Source organism: Thunnus maccoyii, chromosome 2 (genome assembly GCF_910596095.1).
Source record: "Thunnus maccoyii chromosome 2, fThuMac1.1, whole genome shotgun sequence".
Classification (NCBI taxonomy): Eukaryota; Metazoa; Chordata; class Actinopteri; order Scombriformes; family Scombridae; genus Thunnus; species Thunnus maccoyii.
This window is the reverse complement of record NC_056534.1, coordinates 5965812-5980917: the sequence shown is the minus strand read 5'-3', so window position 1 is coordinate 5980917 and position 15106 is coordinate 5965812. Positions and strand designations below refer to the sequence as shown.

The following is a 15106-nucleotide window of genomic DNA, read 5'->3' as shown; positions in this document are numbered from 1 at the left end:
GTCTACTGTTGTTATCCTTGTTCATTGTAGTTTTAAAAAAGCTAAACGCCTGAAATGTGTCTCTTATATGTTATCAAACAAGTCCTTCAAACAGAAAATGAATAAAAACATATTTAACTAACTTTTTTGGAGTGGAGCAGCAGATCAGTGGTACATCAATGTTGTTTTCACCTCATTAAAACTTGACAGACTTGTTCTGTATCATTCTTTTTCTCCATGTTTATTTACTTTTCAGGCACTTTATAATTCTAGTATATGCCTTTCATGATATTATTTCGGAATCATGTCTGGGTTAAAACACGCATCAAAGTCCAAATACAAAGTTTTTTTCTTAGAATTACGTATGAATTTACAGTACAAAGATGCTGTTTACAGTTAATCTTTCTTTGCACTGAGACAGAGCATCATACAATCTCAAGGTTCAGTGAAGGAACAAGAATGTATTGAACCTGTGAACATTAATGCAGTTTTACTGAACAGGAAAGGAAGAAGAAAATGAATCATTAGAGAGTCTGTGCTTGTCTTGGTTAGTTTCCTCTCTGTTAGTTCTTTGGTAAAGTTGCTGCTCAATTAAGTGTGAAAACCACAAAGAAATTCAGAACATGAAGTGTGGGAAACTTTTGAAAGCGGCTAAAATAAAATAGGTGTGACAAGTTTTAACAGGAAGTGACAACTGTTATAATTGTAACAGCTAAAACAGTTGTCCAGCTCTACAGTACAGAGTGCAGAAATTACCAAACCGATTTTAAACATCAAGACAAGATAATATTCTCAGTGCATTGCTGTACCATCATAGAACTATGTATATATGCATATGCATGTATAAAAATACATGATTCTTACAATCCATGGAGGGAGGGTGGACAAAACTTATTAGCTAGACACCCCCACCACCCATGACACAGACACAGCTGAACATCTTAATATAATATTATTAAAGTGTTCAGCAGTAAATATTGATGTTATTTTTACCATCTGGTCTTCATTCAACAGCTATATTTTACACGGGAATAAACAGAAGTGAATATTTGGTGTTGTAGAGTTTAAAAGTTATTCATCATACTGCATCACACATACATCAAACCTAGAAAAGTGCTGATCTGGGATATTTTATATTTACTTTCTTAAAATCACTTCATGCTTCTCTGAATAAGTGTGTTAAATGTCCTACAATGTAAATGTAGATATACAGTACCTGACACAGAAAGAAGGAAGACAACAAATCCACTCACTGCTGCTGTTAAACTCGTAGCTGCTCCTCTCATTTCTCTGTGAGGCTTCAGAGACAATAAAACACATCAGATAATGTACAAAACATGTAATAGTCATATCAGTAAACTATTCTACTCACAACAGAGAAGGACGTTGTCTGTTAAGATGCTCGTCCTCTGTGATCTGTGAGCAGAAGTCAGATATCAGGAAGGTAAATGACTTGATTTCCTTCCTCTTTCTTATTATTATGAATATTCATGAGGAGCCACATGACAGTAAACACATAAGTTAAAAACAAGTTTTACTGTTAATATAATCTATGTTAGAGAGTATTAGTAATTGCAGCTGCAAATTTACTCTTACTAGTTTTCACTTTTTATGATTGAGTTGCATCTTAATTTGTTTACCCTTGACATTAAATTCATCAAACATTACAGTTAGAGGTTCAGTGTCAGAGGCGTTGATTGTTCACATTGATGACCTTGTTGTACAGTTGTTGAACATACCCCCACAGTCGAGGTGTCTAAGTATGAAAATGATTCAGTCAGTGATCTACAGTTGTCACTAACAAATATGGACTATTATACTGAAAATACTTCATGCAAAACCATCTTCAGGCATGTGATGCAACTATCATGATTTGTCATTTCTCACTGTTTTGTTTGTGTGAGAGAGAAATACACAGAAAAAGAGAAGTGTCTAGTGGTATTTCTTATTAACTTTGTGGTATTATGTTAATTACTCTTTCATAACAAAGTCAAGATGTTGTGATATGTAGCACAACAAGCTAGTAAAACTCTGTAAATGCAAACACATTGCAGTCTCTCCAGAGACTGTAAATGTTATTGCTGTCATCAGTCATTGGATCTGTTTCTAAACAAACTACAGTAATCGTTGCTTTTGGGGGAAAGAAAACATGTCACCCAGTGCAACAGTGTGGCTCACTGAAATATAGAAAATCACCACCCTTATCCTTCAATGCAGACAGGAGGAAGACCTCAGTGATGAAGCCTGACTCTGCAACACTGAAGCTTCACCACTAGAGGACAGTGAAACATCAGAGATACTGAATCACAACCCTGAAACAACATTTAACCATCCATCACTGATTGTTTAGACACATTTAAATTTACTTTTAGTCGTTGCTCTTAATCTGTTTATTCTTGACATTAAACTCAGCAGCAGCAAGATAAATCCCCCCATGGAGTCTAGAGACTGGTGGTGGTGGCTGATCTCACATGACAATTAAGTTCTCCTTCAATACAAACTGTGTCTGTGCATCTTCATTTTAGCAACATCCCAAATCATAATAAACTATTAAAATGTGACAAGTTTCATCCAAAATAGAGGGAAAGTGAGAAATAAGTCAGAAAAAAAGAACAGATTTAAATTTTATTTGTCTTCAAAGCTAGAAAATAAATTCATAAAATGAAAAATAAACATAAAAACAATTTATTTAAAGCTGAAATTTTCTGCACACTGTCGCCCTCTGCAGCAGTGAGAGGGAACTGAAATCATGTTTCCAACTACAGAGTTGTTGTGGAAGCTGTCTGTTTATTGTGAATCAGCCACTGCAATATCTGGATAATGTGACATTCAGCAAATTGTGATAGAACTGAGATCATGTTTGATGTGTGTAAATATACAGTATACTGCACAAGAAGATAATCAGGATTCTTCAAAAGCGATTAATTACATTATTTATACATTTAAAATAACAGTTTGCAAAACAGCTCTAATCCTTAATATCTGTAATATAACGAACTCTACAGAGAAAAAAATAAGCTTGCATTAGTTCAGACAGAACAATCAGTAAATTATAAGTCATTTGAGTCACACACACCACCTGACATTCAACTGATTCAACTGATCTAAACAATCAGTTGAACAATCAATATAACTCTTTACTAACATCTAGTGGCAGCAATAGGAAATTACAAGTAGATTAGCAAAAACTCTGTGATGTGCTGATTTATTTTAGGTTCATTGTGGAGGCTGCTGTTTTTTTTTTTTTTGGTACTGTTGAACTGTATTGCATAATACTGAGGTGGAGTGTGGTGTATCAAATAATGGGTCCACCCTCTTTCATATAAATAGGATGGACAAAATATTAACCATTTCAACCAAGAGGGATTTTTTTTTTCAAATTTGAAGGTCGACAGATTTTTAGAAGTTAATAGATTAACAAATTCACAGTTCAGTCTAAGCATGTGTTACATGCAGGGAGTACAATATTAATAGCAATTCATAGTATTATATTGTTACCGGTTTGAAAAGTTAAAACATACTTAAAGGAGTAGTATGACATTTTGGGGAAACACACTTATTGGCTTTCTTGCTAAGAGTTAGAAGAAAAGATCGATACCACTCGCATGTCTGCACATGAAATATGAAACTACTGTCAGTAGCTGATTATCTAAGCTTAGCATTAAGACTGTAAGCTATTAGAACAACTTTTTAGCAAGGTTCAGTGGCTTCCACACTTTGAGGCTGCTAATCAACCAGCGATGACTCACTGCACCTGGCCAGGAAACAGAATGGCACATACTGTAAGCCCCTGTGAAAACCACAACTTCTCATTTTTACACTTCAGTTTTTGTAAGATGCTTAAGATGAAGCAATATGTACTATGTCTATTTTTCCTTCTACTACTTCTTCTGTTGGGAACCACTCGGCTAGTCTAGCAACCATAACATCCTAATTGGTGTTGTGTCAAAACATGTTATTAACATACCATACATAATACTTTTAACACAAATGTCTATACGTTTTAGAAATATTATCACCATATTAACACCTATTCATTAGGCCTAAGGAGTCAGAGGACAAAAATGGAAAATATTTATTTTCTCCACCTCTGATAAAAAACATTTTATTTCAAATAAAAAAAGTACAGAACAGAGTGAGAAAAAATTAAATAAATGGTGTAACAAATACAAATATATAAAGAACATAACAAGATAGAATCATAATAATCATAATAATCATAATAATAGGTATACAAAATGTAAGAATTGTTATGGTAATGTAGTAGAAATAACTGGAAACAAAACCAATTCGGAAAGTGAAACTGGTTAAAAAAAAAAAAAGAAAAAAAAAGAAGTGTGGAAATAGAATGTGGTAGCATAGTGTATACACAGAAAAGAGAAAAAAAATTACTCAGACCTTGGAAATTGTTTTATATCTTAAAATCTATCTTTAAATTTCTTTAAAAGTTACAAGCTTACCACTTAGCATCTGATACAGTAGTGCAGAGATATGTCTGAAGCCGCATGTTGGTGTGTCTACATTAAACCCATGTTAAAGGTACCCTGTTGAGTCTTCAACCACTAGTAGCATTATGGAGCAATGTTTTTACAATCCTCATTTTGTTTGTGTCGTGCACACTAAAGCCAGCAAGACAACATGCTCACAATAACAATGCTAACATGCAGATGTTTAGCAGGTGTAATGTATGCCATGTTCACCATATTATTTTAGTGTTAGCATGCTAAGAATTGCTAATTAGCGCTAACCTAGTAAAGTACAACTGTGGCTGATGGAAATATTGTTAGTTTTGTAGGTATTTGGTTATAAACCAAAGTATTGGACAGATTCAAATTTTGACCTGATGGTGTATGGGCTCAAAATAGAGTCAAATGTACTGTAGCTGTGTATCACAAGAGCTGAAAATTTTGTATGAATACATTCAAATGTGTGAATGTGTAAAAAAAGTTTTGAACAAATGAATTTAAATGATTGAATCTGTAAAAATACCTGAACAAATAGATTTAATTTTTGAACCTCTAAGGAGATCTGTAGCGGTGCATGACATTTTGTGAAAAAATGAAAAAGATTTGCACAAATAAAAAAATGTGTGAGTGCATAAAGAAGAAAAGGTTTGCAGTTACGCATCTATCTGTTTGTGGGTGAAAAAAGTTAACATAAAACTCAATTGTATGTGTGAATCCCAAGTTTACAGCTACAAATCAAATCTATGAGTACAAATCAAACCTACAAATACTTTTGCCCCACATTTGACGCTTCCTCCTGAATAGCCAGTGGGGATGCTCTGAAATGCTGGGAGAATGCCCACTAAAAGCACACCCCAATTGAACGGCCTCTGAAATTAACAACACTTGTGCTGAAATCCCTTATAAAAATAAACAATTTAAAATAGGCCTTGTTTGTAGTTGTAGGACAAGCAACACGGATGATATGTATAAGATGAAGTATTGTTAGAAGTCACTATTTAATTCGGCACCTAGATTGTAGATAAATGTGAACTTATTTCACTAAAAACGTAACTTAAGTGACTGGTTAACAAGTGATCCATAACCAATCATCATTATGTTAAATTGCTGTATTTTTCAATGGAGTTTGGTGCACTTAATGTAACACACTTCTCTGCTGAAAAGTCCTTTGCAGCTTCATTTTGGCCATCATCTTTGGAGCAAAAGCCTCTCACACCATGCTTTTTGGTGAAGTGCTGCCCAGCAAATGCTCTCCCTCTGCCTCGGGACTTCCCATCCAAACAATTGGAGCTGAAGCTGAAGCCTGAGGATCAGAAGCTGCTCGGTTGGGGTGTGCTTTCAGTGCCTTCAGCCTACATTCCCCATTGAATCTGTGACTTATTTCCCCGTTTCAAAGCATCCCCATTGGCTGATCAGGAGTAGTTTGCACACATTCAGATATGGTGATACGCAGCTACAATACATTTGACCCTACTTTGAGCCCATAATCGTGGTGCTAGGGAAAAACATTTCGGATCATTAAAGTCAATATAGTTCTTTCTGAGAGGACCATGAATGTTATTTCATGGCAATCCATTCAGTAGTTGTTGAGACATTTCACTCAAAACCACAATTATCAACTTCATGATGGTGATAAAGAAAAAGTCAAGCAAGTCATTGGGATTCATTGTCTGGTAAAAATAAATGTATGTACCAAATTTCATGCGAAACAACCCTGTAGATATTGAGATATTTCTCTAGATGAGTGAAAACTCTGAAGTGCTGATACTGAAAAGTCAGGGAATCATCAACGTCATTAGAATTCATCCATATCCTGGGAATCTGCTGATATTTATACCAAATGTTATGACAATCCATCCAACAGTTGTCAAGACATGTTACTAAAAACCAAGTATGTCAACTAGAGTTGAAGTCAGGGGATCACCAAAGTTAGTGGGATTCATCCTGTGGGGACCATAAGTTGCTGTTCCAACAGGACCAACAAACCGACCAACCGACTGACATTGCCATCTCCAAAGCTATGCCACTAGCATAGCTAAAAATCAATTGATTACCTGCTTTAAAATTAAAAAAGGGCAGACTAGAGATTCCTGTTGTGTTCATCAGGTTTTGTTGACTGTGCTGTACAGTGCAGCCGGGTCTTCCTCTGTTTCCTGACCTCTGGTACTGAGAAAAAAAAAAATCAAATGATCCTGGAGATGGTATAAAATAATAGTGATAGAAAGAATGTAAACAAAACAAGCAAATTCAACAGCAATAAAATGTTAAAATAAAAAAAAGGTTCCTGTGTGAAGAGCTGCTCACCTTGGGGCACTGTTAAATTTGACAGCAGCGTACTCAACACCCTCTTCTTCTTCTTCATGTCTTTGGAGTCGAGCTGGTCTGATGTTGGAGTAAACAGGATCTGCCTGATTGTTGGAGAACTTGACACTGGCATAGTGAATGTCATCCTGCTCCTCTGGCTGCCTCTCAGTGGGTGGGCGCTGCAAAGACAAATTTACTTTTACATGCGTAGTTATGTCTAGCTTTGGTAGAACATTATTTGTACACCTTCTTGATTTATTGACAAATCCATTTTCTCCATTTATTTCTTGTGCCTGTTGAGGTGGGGGCAGACTAAGCAAGACACCCAAGACATCCTTTCCTGTAGCCATGTGCTCCAGCTCCTCCTGGTGGATCTTGATGAGGTGATCTCAACCAGCATGTTCTGAGTCTGTTACAAAGCCTTCTCCCAGTTGTGTATGTAAGACATCTACAGGGAAACATCGAGGAGGCATCTTAACCAGGTGCCCAAACCTCTACAGCTCATTTCGATACAATATAGCAATTGTTTTCTCTTAACACCTTCCAGGTATCAGAGCTAAGTCAACTTATACTTAAGGGTGAGCCCACAAACTCTTTAGCCTCTTTCACACACAATTCCCTGTAAATTACTGGGATAACCGTTCAGGCACTGCCAGTGATTTTCACTATTCACACATGCAGCTACATTCAGGAAAATTTCCATCTTGTGCCTTTTCACACATGCCATGGCAATGCCAGAATAGATGGGGCAAAGGACAGCCCGGCAGATGGCGGTCATACAACACTTATGGATGCCAAATGTCATGAAACTCAACAGAAGAAAAAGATGTGGCAAGGCTGGAGGTACGTGTACGCGGCAGAAGACGTCTCTTTATTATTTTCAGGAACATTGTGGGTGAGGAACTGTTTTGTCCGGTGCCAATGTTCTTGAAATGTTTTCAATATTCAAGACGTTTGTGAGACAAATCACCCGTGAAAGCATTGGCAAGACAACCATAAATAAGTCACAGATTCAAATATGTCATCAGCAGAGTCTTGTGATTGTTTCGCTCGCTCCACGTGAAAGCGTCTTTCACTAGACGGCTGTAACCCTTTATGTGCTTGTCCCTGCAATGTTACTGCTTTCATTCACAACACAACCATACTATACTGGCATTTTCCCTGAAATGTTACTAGGTCTTGAAGTGGAAAATTGGCAGTACAGATTTCCCTGAATGTTGATCCCTGCTCCCATTCACACATGATACCATGCATGAGTGAAACAAAAAGCTTGGCGAGAGTTTTGCCTTCAGACTCTGATCTTCTGATCAACCTGTCGCCTATGCTCCCTTTTACCATGACTCAAGAATAAGACCTTAAGATAACAGCATTTCTTTGCTTGGAGCAGCAACTCATTCCCAACCAGAAGGGGGCAATCCATGGGTTTTCCCTAGACTACCTTAGCCTCAGATTTGGAGGTGTCAACCATCCAACCGGCTGCTTTATATTCTGCTGCAAACCAATCTAAAGTGTGCTGTAGGTCTCAGGCTGATGTAGCCAATAGTTGACTTCTCAAAAGTAAATCTTTTGTACCCGCTAGGTGTAGGTTTCCTGGGGAAGCTGAGCTATGTGCACCCTAATAATTAGAGGACATTCTCTGGTCCCTTTTTATAGAAGATGGGAACTGCCATCCCCGTTTGCTAGTCCATAGGCACTGTCCTCCCCGTGACATTGCAATACCGAGACAAGATTGATGCTCTGTTGGTGAACCACATTCACCCTTGATACTTCTTCAAGAGTTTTTGATTTCCTCAATGACCCTCAACAGAGAGATGGGCAAGTTCTCTACCTCTGCCTCCTCCAAAGAGAGCATGTTAGTCAGGTTCAGGAGTTCCTCAGTGTTCTTTTCACATAACTAAATTTATTCCTGTATGATCCCCTTAAGGTCTTACATTGTGCACGACAACTTCAGAAAGGTTCTGTCAAACCATAACATGACAAGCTAAACCAAAAGTCTTTTCAATGGCTTCTCCAATTTTCTCCTCCACTGGAGTGTTTGTATATGACAAAAAAAGCTGCAGTTCTTCTGGCCTGCTGCTGATTCAGAGGTCCCTCGGGCGACCTAATTCAAATAGGTGTCACTGGAACATTTCAAGAAAGCTGGATACTACGAATCGTCAGCAGGGAAATTGTGAGTATCTCCACACACCCCCAAAAGCCTTTGACCCAGACAGCTCTGGAAAAGGGGGCATGATTCATGAGTTTGGTTCCAGAGCTGGTGTAGTACATAGAGCCCAACTATATCACACTAGACACACTACATACTAGTTCAAGCTCCTTTCTCACAAGAGTTATTACATCACCAGGAAACTAAGCTGTGATTCTACTGGAATCATGGTTAGTCGTGTCACATTGTAATGGATTGAGCTAAGTTTGAATGATGAACACTGAACTTGACAAGCAACCACGACCAACAAGGCCTAAGCAACAGCACCTCAAGTAATGATACAGATCAAATAGATGTTCCTGTTTCACCAACAAGAGACAAAATGGCAAGTAAAGAAATATAAGGTATTGAACAAATACCCTGTTCAAAATACAAAGTTCTGGATGTACCAGGAATCTAATCATGACCAAGTGATGTAGAGGATTGAAGAGTGACTAATGGCAATGAGGACATGAACTGCTTCACAACTTGACTGAGTTTTCATGTTGTACTTTATGATACTGAGTGATTAAGCAATCTGAACAGAACTGATGAACCAAAGCAGGGTTTCACTGGATTTTTCACTGAATTGCTTAATTCTCTTTACTCACCTGTTCTCTGTTCTCATCTCTCTCTCCGGGCTCCGATAATTGCTTACAGGGCCTCTTTTTACTGGTTAGGGGAATTAATTAAGAAGACAAATTATTTCATAATTCAGTTGCCAAACTGTACTTAATAAGCAATGCTTTAGTTAAAAAAATCAACTTACTTTATCAATAGGAAGACAAAGAGTAGTATGATAGCCAGAAGAAGAGCAGTGGTTGTTCCAATGATAACTGATTTCCATGCTCCTGGGTAATGGTGATAAAATACAACACTGATATAACAAAAAAAAAGATCTTTTGAGATAGTGTAATAATAATGGTCCTCCTAGGAGACAAACGACATTGTTCTGTGGGATCCCCAAGCTATCTTAGGCCAGCTGGGAGATTGAACCCTTTCACTACATCCAGGGTCTATCCCATGGCCTTCTGCCAGGTAGATGTGCTACAACTGGTAGTATGGCACATTTCCTCTAAATGAAAACATACAGTAGCTCAATATCAAAATTCTCCATAAGTCCATGTTTCTCTCAGCCACTACTGAATACAAATGGCTCTATATCTGTGGTGACTACAACCAGCTCAAGCAGAGCTCCAACAGTTTGTTACTTTCCTGACCTTGAAATTTGCTTTACCAAATAAGTAACTGAAGCATTTTTGCACATAGAATCAATGCACCTGCATGAACTAAAATAGCCAGTTAGCATTTCCTTTAGTCCCACAGTTTCATACTTGGTAAACACTAAGGCCTCTTACAGAAAATATTTTATTTAGTGCAACTTGGGTCTTATTTTTGTAGTTATTGCCTTTGTTTTTGTGGCACATGAGAACAATGTATTCATCAAGTTACTTGCAATTATCTGGGTAAACAGGGACATCACTACACAAAATCTGACAGGACAAAAGCAGTCAGGCAATCAAACAGCTAGAAAAAAGCAAACAGTTAAGTAGGATGAGCTTAAACTTTATTTGGAAGTAAAAGAAAGAAAGAAAGTGGACAAACCGGAAATGTTGGTAAAAATCTTCTCATTAGTGTGTGCAGTCAAATACAGCAAGTAGCTAAAAGTGAAACCAGGAAGTCTGTCTGTAAACTGTGTGCATGTCTATAAATGACAGTGTGAGTAACTATTGCACTGTAAGCTTCTGTTTTTTCTTGCAAATAAGTTTGGCTTTTTCTGGATGTTTGACTGCTTGTGTTTCTATATATATATATATATATATATATATATATATATATATATATATAATTATTATTATTATTACTATTATTATTTTTAGTTATGTTACCAAGTTCTGAAATCTCAGCAATTAAAGACAGCAATCTTTTATTTTTCATAACCATTTTTGTCCCAGTCCCAGTCATTGCAAAAACCTTTGGTGCAGACTATCATTCACTCCCTCTGATATACACATAGAATCACCAGCTGCTTCTTCTCACCTGAAACTGTAGAGTTTCACATGGATGGTTTAACTTGCAAAGGGCTTCATTGAATTGCCACCACAAAATCCCCCCACCTTCATTTCATCATAGGGTGGATTATGACCGATGATGTGTACATGTGTGAGTGAACTGAAAAAAATGTACCTGCTACAACAGTCAGATATAAGGTGGAGTTACGATGTCCTCTTTTGTTCTGTGTGTCACAGTAATAATTTCCACTGTGTTCAGGTCTGACATCAGTGATGGTGAAGATCTGTCCTGATGCTTTTGGTGAGTCTTCATTCTCCTTGTACCAGGTATAATTGGCTGTTGGGTTAGCATCACTGCTACAGGTCAGATTCACTGAACTGCCCTCCACTATCTCACCAGAGAAACTCACTGACACAGAGGGAAGCTTTGGAGCATCTGGGAGGCAATATGTATAGAGACCAAACAAATCAATATTTTTCTTCGGGTTCATTTTTATGCATACAAAAACCAGCAGGAGGGGACGAAAGAAAAAGCAGCCAAGTTAGAATCTACCTTTCAGTCTTCCTACTTTAGAACATGATATTGTTTCTATCAGCCTAAACTCAGATGGCAGATAAATCATAATGTACTGTTAAACCCCACTTTGTGTGTCAGAGATTTTATTTGTTTTGTACTCACACTGGACATCAATGAATAGAGATGAAGAGTTGATCTGTCCATAATGATTCTCAGACTTGCAGTGGTATGACCCTCTGTCTTCAGGGCTGATGGAGGTGAAATGATAAATTCCTTCTGGTCCTTGAGGCAGTGTTTGGTTCTCCTTGTACCAGGTGTATTTAGCAGCTGGGTTAGCATCACTGCTACAGGTCAGAGTCACTGAACTGCCCTCCACTATCTCACCAGAGGGACTCACTGACACAGAAGAGGTCTTTGTAGCATCTATAAAAGATAACACAGATTATTTTAAAGTGATGATTACTAAAGTGGCACAGGATTTTAAAAATGGCATCATGCATGTGGCAGCATCTGGAAACTTGAAAGTGGTCTGGTGAATGGATGAATAGTGGATATTGTATTAATGTTTTGCTGTCTCCTGTTGCTCTGCATGGCTTGTGAACTATCTTTTGAGTGCTTATTTTTTTGTTATTGTCTGTCTGTAATTTTTAACCATCACTTTATTAGTTTCAGGACATCTCACCATGTGACTGAAGTTGAAAATTAGCCAGCTGGCTAACACAGAAATGTTGATTAATGTGTGTTGTCCTTATAAATAAATGAAGAATCCCAAAGTCTGAATCGAATTGAACAGATGGAACCTGAAGAAAACACATGTGATCTGCAAAATGTTTTTGGTTAAAAAAGTGCAAAGATGTTTACCAGTGTAAGCATTTTTTTGCTTTTTAAATAAGCAGTTTTACTCACATTTCACATCAATAAAGATGTATTCAGATGTCCTCTTCCCCAGCTGGTTCTCAGTTGTACAGTAATACTCTCCAGAGTCAGAGGACTGGATGGAGCTGAAGACAAGCTGTGATTCTTTACTGAGAGGTTCAAGGTCTGGCTTTACATTCTCCTTGTACCAGGTGTATTTAGCTGCTGGGTTAGCATCACTGCTACAGGTCAGAGTCACTGAACTGTCCTCCATTATATCATCAGAGGGACTCATTGACACAGAGGGAAGCTTTGGAGGATCTGTAAGAGATGATATGAACACATATTAACTTTAATATGAGAATATTATCATAAAACAAAGTCTGTTTCATTTGCTGATAATATATACTCTAAAGACAATAATGGAGGCAGGATTAAATAAAAGAAAGTAGAGTACATTTTCAATTCACTGTTTAATGTTTTATTATTGCCACTGACCTGTCTCAAGTACTCACTGACTTTAATACCAGCAGTTTTGGACTCCTGCTGATGGGGGCAGATTGCTAATTACTAATCTTTAATCAGTTGTCCTTTTCTACATTTGTTTCTCTCTCTCCCTCTCTCTCCCACTGTGTGTGTGTGTGTGTGTGTGTGTGTGTGTGTATTCAGGTACCTCTACCTGCCTCACTGTCACACATCTTGTTTTGTTCTATAAATCTTGCTGTCTCTACAAACATTCTGAAGATCACATTGCTTGTATTGTGTGTCCTGCAGTTGACTACACTTACACACCGTAGCACAAGCCAGCATGTCATTAAAAAACAAACAAACAATTGACATGTTTTGGTCTGAGTAAAATAGTTATGTTGATAAAAGTACAACGTATAAATGAAAAAGTGCAAGCGGTAAAACTGGGTCTGGCTTGTTGTAGACTATTTGGGTCAAAGTTTTCACTTGATGTGTTAGTGGAACACTGTAGAGAAAACTCACACACTGAAGGAGAGCGGAAAGATTCATATCCTGATAGAGCACAAGAATACTCGTCCTCAGGATTAATTCGATCTGGATGAAAATAAACTTTGTTTCCCTCGATTAGCTGGCCATTCTTGTACCAGATGTAGGAAGGATCAACAGGCAGCTGACAATTGCTGTGACATGTCAGCTCTGTCCAGGTGGGATTCTGGTTGGAGAAAGATTTCTTAACATGCACTTGGAAGTCTGGATCTGTGAACAACAAACAGAAATGTCATTTCAGAATTAACTGTCAACATACAGCACATACAAGCAAATATCCACATGTTCACAGTAACATTTCCTAAATGATCTGAAACATCTGAAACTAACTGATCACAACGTCAAGGAATCAACCATTTATAGCAAATGGTTATAAAGTTAGATTTGATGGAAAAGAACCTGCTCTTTGAGGGAGCTCTCAGAGAATCCAAGCAGTAATGAAGAGTCTGCTAACTAACCTTAATAATCACATAGATGAATACTAGATTTGAGAGAAATAAAGAATACCAAAAGCAAAGCACATAATGAGGAGACTGGGGCAGCAGATGGTGTCAGCATTAGCATGTAAGCAAAGTAATAGTAAGAAGTGTCGGGTCACAATGGAAGCACTGTCCACTTCTATCAATATGATGACCATTATTAGTCAGCTGGTAGCCAAGCAGCTGGTAAAGCTCTGTGCTCTGCCTGAACTAATGTTTTGCTCCATTTAAAATGAAAATGTTACCTGTGACAGTCAAAGTGACTCCAGGTGAACCAAAATATTTCCCTTCTGGGTCGTTTGTTATGAACCTGAACTTGTACTCAGCTGAGTCGCTCTCTCTCAGGTCTGTGATTCTCAGAGTGCAGTCCTTCTTATCACACTGATACTGAACACGACCTGAATACTCTTTTTTCAGATCCACAAACACACCATTACTCTCTTTAGTGAACCAGAATGTTTCCTTAACTACAGTAGAAGTGCCCTTTATTCTGGATGGGTATCTGTAAGTGCAGTTTATCTTCACTGTTGATCTTTTGAAGGCACAGATCTGAGTAGAGGTGTAAGTCACTCCCCAGTCATTCTGACCCTGTACCACTGTAACACAGAGCACATCAGAAACCACAATCAGATTCAAAACAACATCAGGGGAAAGATTTATTTTCACTTATTATTGTGTTTCAGATTGCATACCTGGAAAGGAAACTAGGAAACAAGTATACAAACATTTAGTTTGCTTAACATCAGTTTTAAAGAAAAAAACAGGTGAAAGTTGTTGAGATGGTTTAAAGACAGATTAATGTTTGATCATTGCTGTTTCTCTCTCAGTAGTGTTTTGAAGGTAAATCTATACAGTAAAAGAGAGACAAGACACAGTAGACAGTTTAGTTAAAACAGAAAAGTATGAAGTAAAGTGACTCTCTATCATATGTAAGTGTCAAATATTGATTTAAGTCTTGAATCTATTTAAAAATAAGTGAAGCATCATTTCAAATCTAAAAACAATCCACGATTCAAGTCCTGTTTGTTAAAAACAAAAACAAAACAAAACATTTGTGTGTACACAAATGTGAACAATTGAACATAAATGTGCATATTGGTCAACCAACAAAAATGTCCCAACCATTATAAAACCAATCCTATGCCTCATGGCTGCAGAGTTTTAAGGATAGACCATGTATCACTTTACAGGTCAAATATAAACATGGTGATCTGAGAATGAATGATTTCTTCCTCTCTGAAACTCACTTCATGCTGCTCTGAATAAGTTACAATGTACCTACAATGTGAATGTAG

At 37.4% G+C, this 15106-nt stretch overlaps 1 protein-coding gene and 1 long non-coding RNA gene across 2 annotated transcripts in view; both read right to left on the bottom strand.

Moving 5' to 3' along the window:
* The window catches only part of LOC121912949 (B-cell receptor CD22-like), a 105385-nt gene that overhangs the window by 14926 nt on the left and 75353 nt on the right, over positions 1–15106 (bottom strand). The window lies entirely within an intron of this gene.
* On the bottom strand, positions 4220–11272 carry LOC121913123. The gene is made up of 5 exons (XR_006100213.1): positions 11122–11272; positions 9704–9785; positions 9546–9606; positions 6750–6928; positions 4220–6611 (listed from the first exon to the last, which is right to left on the bottom strand). It is a non-coding gene; the product is annotated as an uncharacterized LOC121913123 (long non-coding RNA).